Here is a 12,279-nt window from a genome sequence, read left to right as displayed (position 1 = left end):
TTTAAATTTTCGATTCCTTGAAGAGTTAATCTCAGACAAAAATACGGAGTTTTCTAACCATGTAAGATATTGATCACACCTCCCCTGTTTATCTTTATTAATGTTGTAATAAATATAGAAAGCAAAAGGTCTGCTTTCCTATCCTAAGTGAAATTACATTTCTAATTCTGACAATACCTTTATGAAGGTTTTTTTTTAAAATACAGTACATATTAACCCTAAAGAAATCATTTGGATCTGTACCCAGAACTCATTTATCATTGTGACTAATCCCTTAAAACTGGTCACTTTTGTGCCTATTTTCTCTCTGTAAATTCAAATAAATAGTATTTTGTGAATATTTTGCAGTGTTTGGCCCATTCCTGATATCCTTCCCAGTCGGAAATTTCATTGGACACTACTGTACCTGTTGCAATTCACCCAATTGTAAGCTTTGTTTTTCTCTCACATTGTACACATATATTATTAACCTACACAGTTCTTTGTAGTTCCTCGATGTCAGAAATTGGATGAAAACATTACAGTTTATGACCTTTATAAATAATTTAGAATGATGTGGGGAGTACGTCACAGTGAAAATTGTTAACCATGCACATATTTATGAGTGGAACACCACCCCATCCCCTACAATTCCTATTCTAAAAAAAATCGGCGATAATAGGTATTATTGATGAGAGAACCTCCAATAAATTGTAAACTGCAGCTTACTGACCACTCTGTGGACCTGATGGTTACTGTTGATCACAAGGGTTCAAACAATTTGTTCCATGGAGGCTCTTGATGTAATAGAAGCCTTGAATAATCCTGAGGGGAAGAAGCTGAGAGTGACTGTGACCCTAAGAACCAACCAGTCCTGACACACATGTGCGGTTGTAGTAGAGGTTGCAGAAGATCACAGATCACAGTGAGGTCAAAGCAACTTGAATGTTGAGTGTCAGTGTGGTTCCAGAGAAACAAGGTTTAGTTAAGTTTAAAATCATACTGAAAGAATGTCCTAGGGGAACAAATTTCCCACCACAAAAGAGCAAAATTCCAAACAAGTGCAAAGAAATGCGTGCAAAAAAGTTCTACAAATTGCACCATATAGGACTTTGTGAAAAGCAGTCCTGTTATCCATGTCACTAACTTCAAATATACAATTCTCATTAAACCTCATTGAGTTTCAAATTTTCCTAACTACTTAAAGCTGTTTCTTTTACTATGTATGCTGTCCCATACTCCACACTCATCCTTTCTAACTACAACATGAATATTGTTGCCTATTTTAGTTAAGTATTCATTAAGAACCTTAGCCACATTTTTAATCACTATACATAGATTAAATATCTTGCCCCTAAAAACCTCTAGCAAGCTCCTTCCTTCGTAATCCCTTTGTTTTTTGTGCACTCAAAGTAACTCATAATTTTCTTTGCTGCTCCTTGCCAGCATTTTTTTCCATCCTTACCTTTGCTTTCTTCATTTCACACCTAAATTCATTCCTTTCTATATTCTTTCAATCTCTGAGCTATTGGTATATAATTGTTGACGTTTTCCTTTCATTGCCTTAGCCTATTCTCTGTGAAAATCGTTCTCCCGGGGACTCTGGATTTGGCTGCTTTACACTATTTTTTTTGTGAAACATACTTACTCTGAACCCCCTAAATTTATTTCTATAATGCCTTCCATTTCATTGAGAATAATTTATTTTCAAGTAGCTGTTTCATTCCTGCTGCATCATTTCTCTGATTGCTGGCATTGGACTTGACAACTTAAAATGTTTACTCTTAGTTTATCGTTGCCCTTTTCCACAACCTAAAGAGATTGTGATTGTTTTCACAAAAGTGCTTTCCCACTGAAGCGCTGATTATCTGCACAGCTACATTCCCTACACCTAAGTTCATAATTCTCTCATCTAGTCCTCTTAGCTGTCTTGAATCGCTGTTCTTCTCCACTTATTTATGTGGCTTGCTACAAACTCGTTAAAAACATTCTCTTGAGTCCAATTTAGGAATTCTGTGCCCTGAATACACTTATCATTGATTGTGTTGCAGTTAATATCGGCGAATTGAGATAACCCTTTCATCACCCTCTGTCCAGTTTTTACATTGTAGGAATGTGCCTGTATTTCGCTCTTCTGTCTCCTCTGGGACAGTTTGGAGGGGTATAGTGTACCCTTTATGCTCCTCTTTACCAGGTTTCAGTAATAACTATTATACTTCCATGCCTCATTGTACTTTAATTTCATGTTTTGTTTTCTGTGTTTGTTCCAATAAAGTATAATCTATTAAGTGGATCCACACTCCTTCATCATTTATTTTCTGATCTATTTTATATACTCTCTCATTAGCTTTCTGTCTTCCATTTCCATCTCTGACTTACTCCCTTCTGAATTCACGCTCAGCTTCCATCCTCTTGTTAAGCCAGTTTGAACCTTCCCCAACCGCTTTAACAAATTTTCCCATGAGAATATTGGCTCTTGCTTACTGAGGTCTGTGCACGTCCAAGCTTCCTCTGCAATGGTCCCAAAGCTTCAAGAATCTAGTATTCATTTAATACACTAAAAAACAATCATCTACAATGAATACAATTACTAGAAGCTCATGAAGTTATTGACTAAACAAGTAACTACTAAAACCCATCGTTGTTAACTTGGGTTAATAAAACTTTTAATCAAATATGGAATTAATGTGCCGATTGCATGATTAGTTCCAGTTATCAATCAGGTCACTGCAAATTTGCTTGTTAGTATCACTGATGTGTGAATAGACTCAAATTGGAAGGAAATAAATGAGGGGAAACAATGATATCACAAAAGTGGTAACTAGTGAACGATAATTTTAAATAAGTACTTTTTGCATTTTTTCTTAGAGTAATTATTTATGTTGCTTTAAAATCAAAATTTCAAGTTCTGATCCTGATCTGAATGGAAAATTATAATTTCTCCAATGTTAGAAAACATTTACCTCAACACACACACACACACACACACACACACACACACACACACACACAAGGGCATCTCACTGTTCTCAGCAAATACACACTCAGAAAGCACACACTTCCTAGCACACTTCAAAACCACACATTTCTCTAAGTATACATTCACTCAGACCCAGACTGCTCTGAGCTAAATACAATGGAATTTCACATGGCCTTCAATGAACACTTAAGTTCAAAATAAATTTATTGTCAATGTAGGTGTGTACATATATATATACACACACACCTACTTTGACAATAACTATATATATATATATATATATATATATATCACCATTTTCTTGCAGGCATTCACAGTAGAAAAAATATGTAGTAGTATCAATGAAAAACTACATGCAAAGAAAGACTGACAAACAACCAATGTGTAAGTACAATAACTAACTAGCTGAATAAATAAATAATACTGAGAAAACGAGTTTGAGAGTCCTTGAACGTGGGTCCATAGATTGTGGAATCATTTCATAGTTGAGGTGAGTGAAGTTATCCCTGCTGGTTTAGTACCTCTACTTCCCTTTGGTATTGTCATCAGCACATATACTGGGCCACACTGCTTTCAATACATACCTACAAACTGTATACAGTGAACATTCTGTATCTTTGGACTGTTCACTGCCCTTAGTATCAATTCATTAGGAACATACAGTGGGCTCACCACATACACTTCCCTCAGCAAATACAATAAACATGAGGTTTTATGTAAGTCTGTAATGCAAGATCATTGTAAATTATTTCCATGCTTTCCATACCTCCTTTATCCCATGATTTATCAGCACTTTATCAGAAAATCCAGAAACAAGTCATCATTGAGAAGAATTGATTTGGGCATAATTTCGTACTTAATCTGATGAACATTAAAAAAATAAAGGATATTCATTTAAAGTAAATGTTGCTTATTGAATGAGCAACTCAGTCCTGATTGAAAGAAGCCAAAGTTCAAAGGGATATGGTCCAGACGGACAGACACATCCTATATATATATATACACACACACACATATACATATATATATATATATATATATATATATATTGAAAAGCACAAATCAGGAGATGGTTACGTTGAATATCCCTTGGAGTACAGTTAAGTCAATCATCAAAAAAATGGGAAGAATATGGCATAGACGTAAATCCACCTAGAGCAGGCCATCCTCAAAAACTGAGTGACTGTGCAAGAAGGTACGAATGAGAAAGGCCACCAAGTCCACTTAAACAAGTCCCCTCGGAGCGGCTGAACGAGCGGAAATTGAGCAGTTCGGAGTGAGCCCAGAGTCGGAGTTGGCTGGCTGATTTCGGCTGGGAGTTGGCTTGACTGAAAGCTGGCTGTGTTTTGCTCGATGCGTGAATGTGGTTTGGAACCTGTTGAGGGAAAGAGAGTGGGGAAGGAACGGAAATTGCTGGGAGGGGGTCGTGTGGGTCCGGTAATGGCGGACAAGATAAGAGGCGGGGTTGAGGGAAAGAAAGTGGAGAAGGAGAGGGATAGAGAGGTAGGCAGCTGGGGAGAGGTGGATTATTGTGAAGGGAGAAATAAAGGGAATGAGGAGGTAGTGAGGGGTCGGATGAATAAAAACCAAGACAAAGGGAATAAAAGAATAAGAAATGATAGTGGAGAAAGCTCTGAAAGTGAGGAAGATGAAGAAGCTCAGAGAGGAGGTGTTGTCATAATTAGGTTTAATGAGAAGGCTCAGGGACATATGAAGAAAATTAACCCATTTGTGCTAACAACAACTCTGACAAATAAGACAGGGGAGATAGTATTTGCAAAAGTCCTTAATGATGGCAACTTATTGGTAAGATGTGCGAATGAGGAACAACTTGAGAAAGCACTCAAGCTAAAAGAGATAGGAAAATGCAAGGTGGAATACACTGGGAGGGTGGGAGCACAAAATAGTGGTTGTGAAGGAGTGATCATGGGGGTACCAATGAGTATAGATATGGAGGAGTTAAAGAGGAATATCAAAGGAGGGAAAGTAATGAATGTTCAAAGACTGAAAACAACAAAGGAGGGAGTGAAAAAGGAAAGTGAATCAGTATTGATTGAATTTGAAGAAGAAAGAGTGCCAAGGAAGGTGTTCCTGAGTTTCATGAGTTACTCAGTAAGGGTGTATGTGCCAAAACCACTGAGGTGCTATAATTGTCAAAGGTTTGGACACGTGGCTAAAAACTGTAAAAGGCAGAAGAGATGTGGTTAGATGTGGGGGTGATCATGAATATGGAAAGTGCGGAACAGGAGTTCAACCAAAATGCTGCAATTGTGGAGGAGCTCATAATGTTGCATATAGTGGGTGTGAGGTTGTCAGACGAGAGACTAAAATTCAAGAAATAAGAGTGAAAAGAAAGATCACTTATGCAGAAGCTGTAAGAATGTCAAGAGAACAGAATAATGCTCCTAATGAACAGGGAGCAATAGGGATACGAGAGATGCAACAAAGAACAAATGACAGGATTTATGGAGACAAAAAGGTTCTAGTAACATTCATTGCAGGAGTGATTAATAGTACGGCTGAGGTAAAGTCAAAAAGTGACAAAATTCAGCTGGTGGTCAAAGCAGCAGTAAACCATTTAGGGTTAGTAGGACTGACATGGGAGGAAGTGAGGGAGAACTTCAGTAATCAGTCAAGCCAGGAAGTGTCATGTGTTGGTTAATACTAATTATGGTGATTCTTTTACAATGGAATGCAACGAGCTTACTGGCCAATAGCCAGGAATTAAAGCACTTTATTAAAGAAATGGTTGTAAAACCGGATGTAGTGTGTATTCAGGAAACTTGGTTGAAACCAACTTTAGACTTTGTGGTATATGGGTATACAATGATAAGGAAAGATAGAAATCTAGGGGGAAGAGGGTGTTGTGCTATGTTAATCAAGCAAGGTATACCATATAGGGTACTGGAAAAAGGAGATGATCAGGAATACATAGTGGTGGAAGTGTGGGAGAGAGGGGAGGGAGTGGTTATAATTAACTACTACAATCCATGTAAAACTTTGGATTTGGACAGCCTATTAAAGATACAAGGACAAAACAGGCATAAAGTAGTGTGGTGTGCAGATTTCAATGCTCATAGCACAATATGGGGGGATCAGATTACAGATCCAAATGGAAAGGTAATTGAAGATTTGATGGAAGAAAGGGATTTGGTGTGTATGAATGATGGATATAACAACAGGAACTGAGTCAGTGTTAGATATTACATTAGTGTCTAATACCTTGGCTGGCATTAGTAACTGGGGAGTTTGGACTGCTTCAACAGTAGGCAGTGATCACTACCCAGTTTTGTGTTCAGTGGGTGAAAGAGTTGAAGTAAGACCAGGTGGCGGAACCCCAAAGTGGGTGTTTGAAAAAGCTGATTGGGGTAAGTTCCAGAAATTGAGTGAAGAAGGGTTGACAGAGATTGATTTTTCTGAAAATGTAGATGAATTAAACAGTCAGGTGACTTCAGCAATTATCATGGCAGCAGAAGGATCTATACCTAGGAGTAAAAATAGGATGAATAGAAAACTGGTACCATGTTGGACAGAGGAATGTTGTCAGGCTGTAAAAAACAGAAATAGAGCATTCAGGGTAGTTAAAAGAACCCATAATATGCAGCATTTGGTTCAATATAAGAAAGCACAGGCAGTGGTGAGAAGAACTATACGTCAAGCTAAAAGGGCAAGTTGGAGGAGTTTTTGCGACAAGGTAGGAAGAACAACACCTGTGGGAGAGATATGGGGAATGATTAAGAGGATGGGAAGAGATAGAAGGGAATGGGAATATCCAGTAATGATATCTGAGGAGGAAACTGCAGTCTCCAGTAGGGATAAGGCTGAGGTCATGGCCAAGTCATTTGTACTGATACACAGTTCAGAAAATTTGTCTGAAGAAGGGAGAAGAAGAAGGAAAAGAATAATGAGCCAACACCCAGGTGTGTTAAGCAGGAGGGAAGGAACAGATGATATAATTGATGATCCATTTACATTAGCAGAAATGGTGAGAGCAATAAAGAGATCGAGACCAACCTCCCCAGGGAAAGATCTGATTTGCTCTGTGATGCTAAAAAATCTAGGAGAAGGAGCGCTCTTGAAGTTGCTGCATTTTTATAACAGAGTGTGGGAGGAGGGAAGATTACCAAGTGCATGGAAAGAAGCAATAGTAATTCCAATAAGGAAGCCTGGCAAGGATCTGTCAAAACCCACTAGCGACAGACCAATTGCATTAACATCAAGTATATGTAAGATAATGGAAAAGATGGTAACAGAAAGGTTATCATATGAGCTTGAGAAAAGGGGAATGCTGGCAAGTTATCAGAGTGGTTTTAGAAAGGGAAGGAATTCCATGGACTCAGTGATTATGTTAGAGACTGAAATAAGGAAGGCCCAGGCAAATAAAGAGTCAGTAGTGGCAGTGTTCTTTGACATTGAAAAAGCCTATGATATGATGCGGAAGGAAGGATTATTAATTAAACTGCATAAGATGGGGGTTGGTGGGAGAGTTTTTAATTGGATTAAAGATTTTTTGTTTGGTAGAAAAATTCAAGTTCGGATTGGATCAGAATTATCAAAACAGTACATAGTGGAAAATGGCACACCTCAAGGTAGTGTGATTAGCCCGTTACTTCTCATCATTATGATCAATGATGTCTTTACAAAGGTATCAGTGGATATAGGTAGTTCACTGTTTGCGGATGATGGGCCCTTGTGGAAAAGAGGTAGGAACATGGACCATATAATCAGGAAACTACAAGAAGCAATTGATGAAGTGCTGGAGTAGGGTTATGATTGGGGATGTAGATTTTCAGTAGATAAAACTCAAACTGTATTATTTACCAGGCAAATGGTTGAGGTAGGGAAGAAGTTAAGGATGTATGGGGTTGAAATAGAAAGGGTTGCATCATTTAAATTTCTGGGAGTTATATTTGATTCACGATTAACATGGGCAGACCATATCAGGAAAGTTGAGGAGAAATGTAAAAAAGTAATAAATGTGATGAGATGTTTGACTAGTAGGGAATGGGAAGCAAGTTGTTCAGCTTTGAAGAGAATGTATGTGGCTTTAGTAAGATCTGTATTGGATTATGGAAATATAGTATATGGATCAGCATCTAGGTCTCTTATAAGGAAACTGGATGTGATTCAGGCTCAGGCCTTGAGAGTGGGCAGTGGGGCTTTTAAAACGTCACCAGCGTCAGCACTACAGGTAGAAATGGGAATAATGCCTTTGGAACTAAGAAGGATGCAACTGATGGCAAACTACTGGGCTAACTTGCAGGGGCACAATGATTCTCACCCTACTAAAGGGGTGTTGCAGGAGTGCTGGGAAAATGGGAGGTTTCAGAGGGATACCTTTAGTCGGGTAGGGAATGATATCGCGAAAGAATGTGGAGTGTTTGATCTGAGGATAAGTCCTTCAGTAGTTTATCCGGTTGTAGCTCCATGGAAGCTTGTATGGCCTGACATAGACTGGCATTTGTTAGAGGTAAAAAGGAAAGAAAGATATAAAACAGATTTGGTAAATGCATTTAACTGTCATGTGATGGAAAAGTATAGTGATTATACTCACATGTATACGGATGGTGTGAAGGAACCTGAAAAAGGAGTGACAGGGTTTGGGGTGGTAATACCAGCAAAAGAAATTGGAATCAGCAGAACATCTAATAAGTTAGGGGTGTTTACAGTGGAGATGCTGGCAGTGTTGGTTGCATTGCAATGGGTGCAGAAAGCCAGACAAGCCAAAGCATTGATATGTTCAGATTCATCCTCAGTTCTGGCAAGTTTAAGGTCTTTTCACACAAACAGTCGGCAAGATGTACTTTATGAAGTCCTTCAGTTAGTTACAAGAATTGCAAATCAGGGAGGTCAGGTAAAATTTCTATGGGTTCTAGCACATGTAGGGGTGAAGAGGAATGAGAGGGTGGATGAGTTGGCAAAGAGGGCATTAAAGAAAGAAAATGTGGAAATGCACATTAGTATCAGTAAAACAGAGGTTAAGTGTGTAATCTGGGAAAAAGTCAACCGAATGTGGCAAGAAAGATGGGACAGGGAGGGGAAAGGGAGGCATTTATATCAAATACAAAAGGGTGTTGCAGTTACTAGGGTAGGTAATGGAAACAGAAGAGAGGAAATTGTGTGGACTAGGTTAAGGCTGGGGCATTGTGCATTAAACAAAACATTGAAAATGATAGGGAAACACCAGACAGGATTGTGTGAGGAATGTCAGGAAGAGGAGTCAGTAGAACATGTAGTTCTGAGTTGCAGGAAGCATGGGATACAGAGAGAGATGATGAGAAATAAATTAAGGGAGTTGGAGATGCAGGAATTCACATTAAAAGGGTTGCTGGGCATGGATGAGAGAGCACAAGTCTGGGTATTTTTAGCGTTTTTAAGGGGTACAGGGGTTTTTTATAGAATATGACGAATAAACAGGAATAGGATACTAGGATGGTCAAAGATGGGAGAGTGAAGTGTAGGTTTGTATATATATATATATATGTGTGTGTGTGTGTGTGTGTGTGTGTGTGTGTGTGTGTGTGTGTGTATGTGTGTGCATGCGCGATTGGGTGAAGGGATTTAGAATGTATGTCTAGTGCACATTCTGGAGCAGAGGGTGGCGGTAAGGCACCATTAAGCTGGACGCCAACAGCCATAAAACAAGATACAGACAGACAGACAGAGAAAGGCCACCAAGAGACCAATGACAACTCTGGAGGAGTTACAAGCTTCATTGGCTGAGATGGGAAAGACTGTGCATACAATATCTATTGCCCGCAGCTTTATGGGAGAATGGCAAAGAGAAAGCCGCTGTTGAAAAAAACTCACATGAAATCTCGGCTAGAGTCTTCCAGAAGGCATGCGGGAGTCTCTGAAGTCTGCTGGAGAAAGGTTCTATGGTCTGATGAAACCAAAACTGAGATTTTTGGCCATGAGACTAAACACTGTTTGGCATAAACCAAGCACCATACATCATCAAAAACACACTATCCCTACAATGAAGGATGGAGGGAGCTACATCATGCTGTGGAGATGCTTCACTGCAGCAGGTCCTGGAAGGCTTGTGAATGACAGGGTAAAATGACTGCAGCAAAATACAGGGAAATCCTGGAGGAAAACCTGATGCAGTCTGCAAGAGAACAGTGACTTGGGAGAAGATTTGTTTTCCAATAAGACAATGACCCCAAGCATAAAGCCAAAGCTACATAGGAATGGCTTAAAAACAACAAAGTTAATGTCCTGGAGTGACCAAGTCAGAGTCCAGACCTCAATCCAGTTGAGAACTTGTGGCTGGATTTAAGAAAGGCTGTTCAATCGTGATCCCCTTGCAATCTGACAGAGTTTGAGCAGTTTTGTGAAGAGGAATGGGGAAAAATTGCAGTGTCCAGATGTGCAAAGCTGATAGCAACCTACTCACACAGACTCAAGGTTGTAATTGCTGCCAAAGCTGCTTCTAATAAATACTGACTTGAAGGGGGTGAATACTTATGCAATCAATTATTTTGTATTTTATATTTTTAAATAATGTAGATCACTTTGTAGAGATCTGTTTTTACTTTGACGCAAAAGTATATTTTTCTGTTGATCAGTGTAAAAAATGCAAAATTAAATCCACTGTGATTCAATAAAACAATAAAACATGAACTTCCGGGGGGGTGGGTGGGTGACAGGTGAATACTTTTTATAGGCACTGTGTGTGTGTTTGCTTGTGTGTGTGTGTGTGTGTGTGTGTGTGTGTGTGTGTGCGCGCGCATACAGATACACACATACTGTGTGGGTTTCCTCCGGGTACTCCAGTTTCGTCCCACAGTCAAAAGACATACTGGTCAGTAGGTTAGTAGGTCATTGTAAATTGTTCCATGATTAGGCTAGGATTAAATTGGGGGATTGTTGGGTGGCATGCCTGGATGTGCTATATCTGAATAAATAAATAACAGACAGACAAACAATCAAGCAAATAAATAAACAAATAGACAAATCAGCTGGTGGGCAGGTAAATTAATTTATTAATTGATAGGCAAACAACTGGACAGGCAGACCAATAAATAAATAGACAAACAAATGGGTGGGCAGGCAAGTAAATAAATAAATAGATAGATAAATGAGTGGATAGATAGATAGATAAATAAATAGAAAATAAATAACCAACCAACCCATCAATTCCAGGTAGTGGATACGGTCAAATCCATTACAGGTAAAGCCCTCCCCACCATTGAGCACATCTACAGACACTGTTGTCGTAGGAAACCGTTGTCACCGTTGTCACTGTTGTCCATTATAAAGGATCCCCACCACCCAGGTCATGCTCTCTTCTCACTTCTGCCATCAGGAAGAAGGTACAGGAGCCATAGGACCCACACCACCAGGTTCAGGAACAGTTATTACCCTTCAACCATCAGGCTCTTGAACCAGAAGGAATAACTTCACTCAACTTCACTTGGGCCATAGCTGAGCTGTTTCCACAACCCATGGATTCAATTTCAAGGATTCCTCATCTCATATTCTCGATACTTATTGCTTATTTATTTATTATTATTAGTTTTTTTTTCTTTTATATTTACAGGGTCTTCAGTCTTTTGCACATTGGTTGTCTGCCCTGTTGGGTGTGGTCTTTCATTGATTCTATTATGGTTACTTGATTTACTATATATACCCACAAGTAAACAATTCTCAGGGTTGTATATGATAGCATATACAGTGGTATGCATGCAAAAGTTTGGCAACCCTGGTCAAAATTTCTGTTACTGTGACTAGTTAAGCGAGTAAAAGATGAACTGATTTCCAAAAGGCATAAAGTTAAAGATGACACAGTTCTTTAATATCTTAAGCAAGAAAACTTTTTTGTTTCCATTTTTTACAGTTTCAAAATAAAAGGGCCCGAAGCAAAAGTTTGGGCACCTGCATGGCAGTACTTACTAACACCTCCTTTGGCGAGTATCACAGCTTGTAAAGGTTTTTTGTAGCCAGCTAAGAATCGTTCAATTCTTGTTTGGGGGATTTTTGCCCATTCTTCCTTGCAAAAGGCTTCTAGTTCTGTGAGATTCTTGGGCCGTCTTACATGCACTGCTCTTTTGAGGTCTATCCACAGATTCTCGATGATGTTTAGGTCAAGGGACTGTGAGGGCCATGGCAAAATCTTCAGCTTGCACCTCTTGAGGTAGTCCATTGTGGATTTTGAGGTGTGCTTAGGTTCATTATCCTGTTGTAGAAGCCATCCTCTTTTCATCTTCGGCTTTTTTGCAGACAGTGTGATGTTTGCTTCCAGAATTTGCTGGTATTTAATTGAATCCATTCTTCCCTCTACTAGTGAAATGTTCCCCGTGCCACTGGCTGCAACA

The sequence above is a fragment of the Mobula hypostoma genome, chromosome 2, assembly GCF_963921235.1.
Source record: "Mobula hypostoma chromosome 2, sMobHyp1.1, whole genome shotgun sequence".
Taxonomy (NCBI): Eukaryota; Metazoa; Chordata; class Chondrichthyes; order Myliobatiformes; family Myliobatidae; genus Mobula; species Mobula hypostoma.
Note: the sequence above shows the minus strand (reverse complement) of the source record.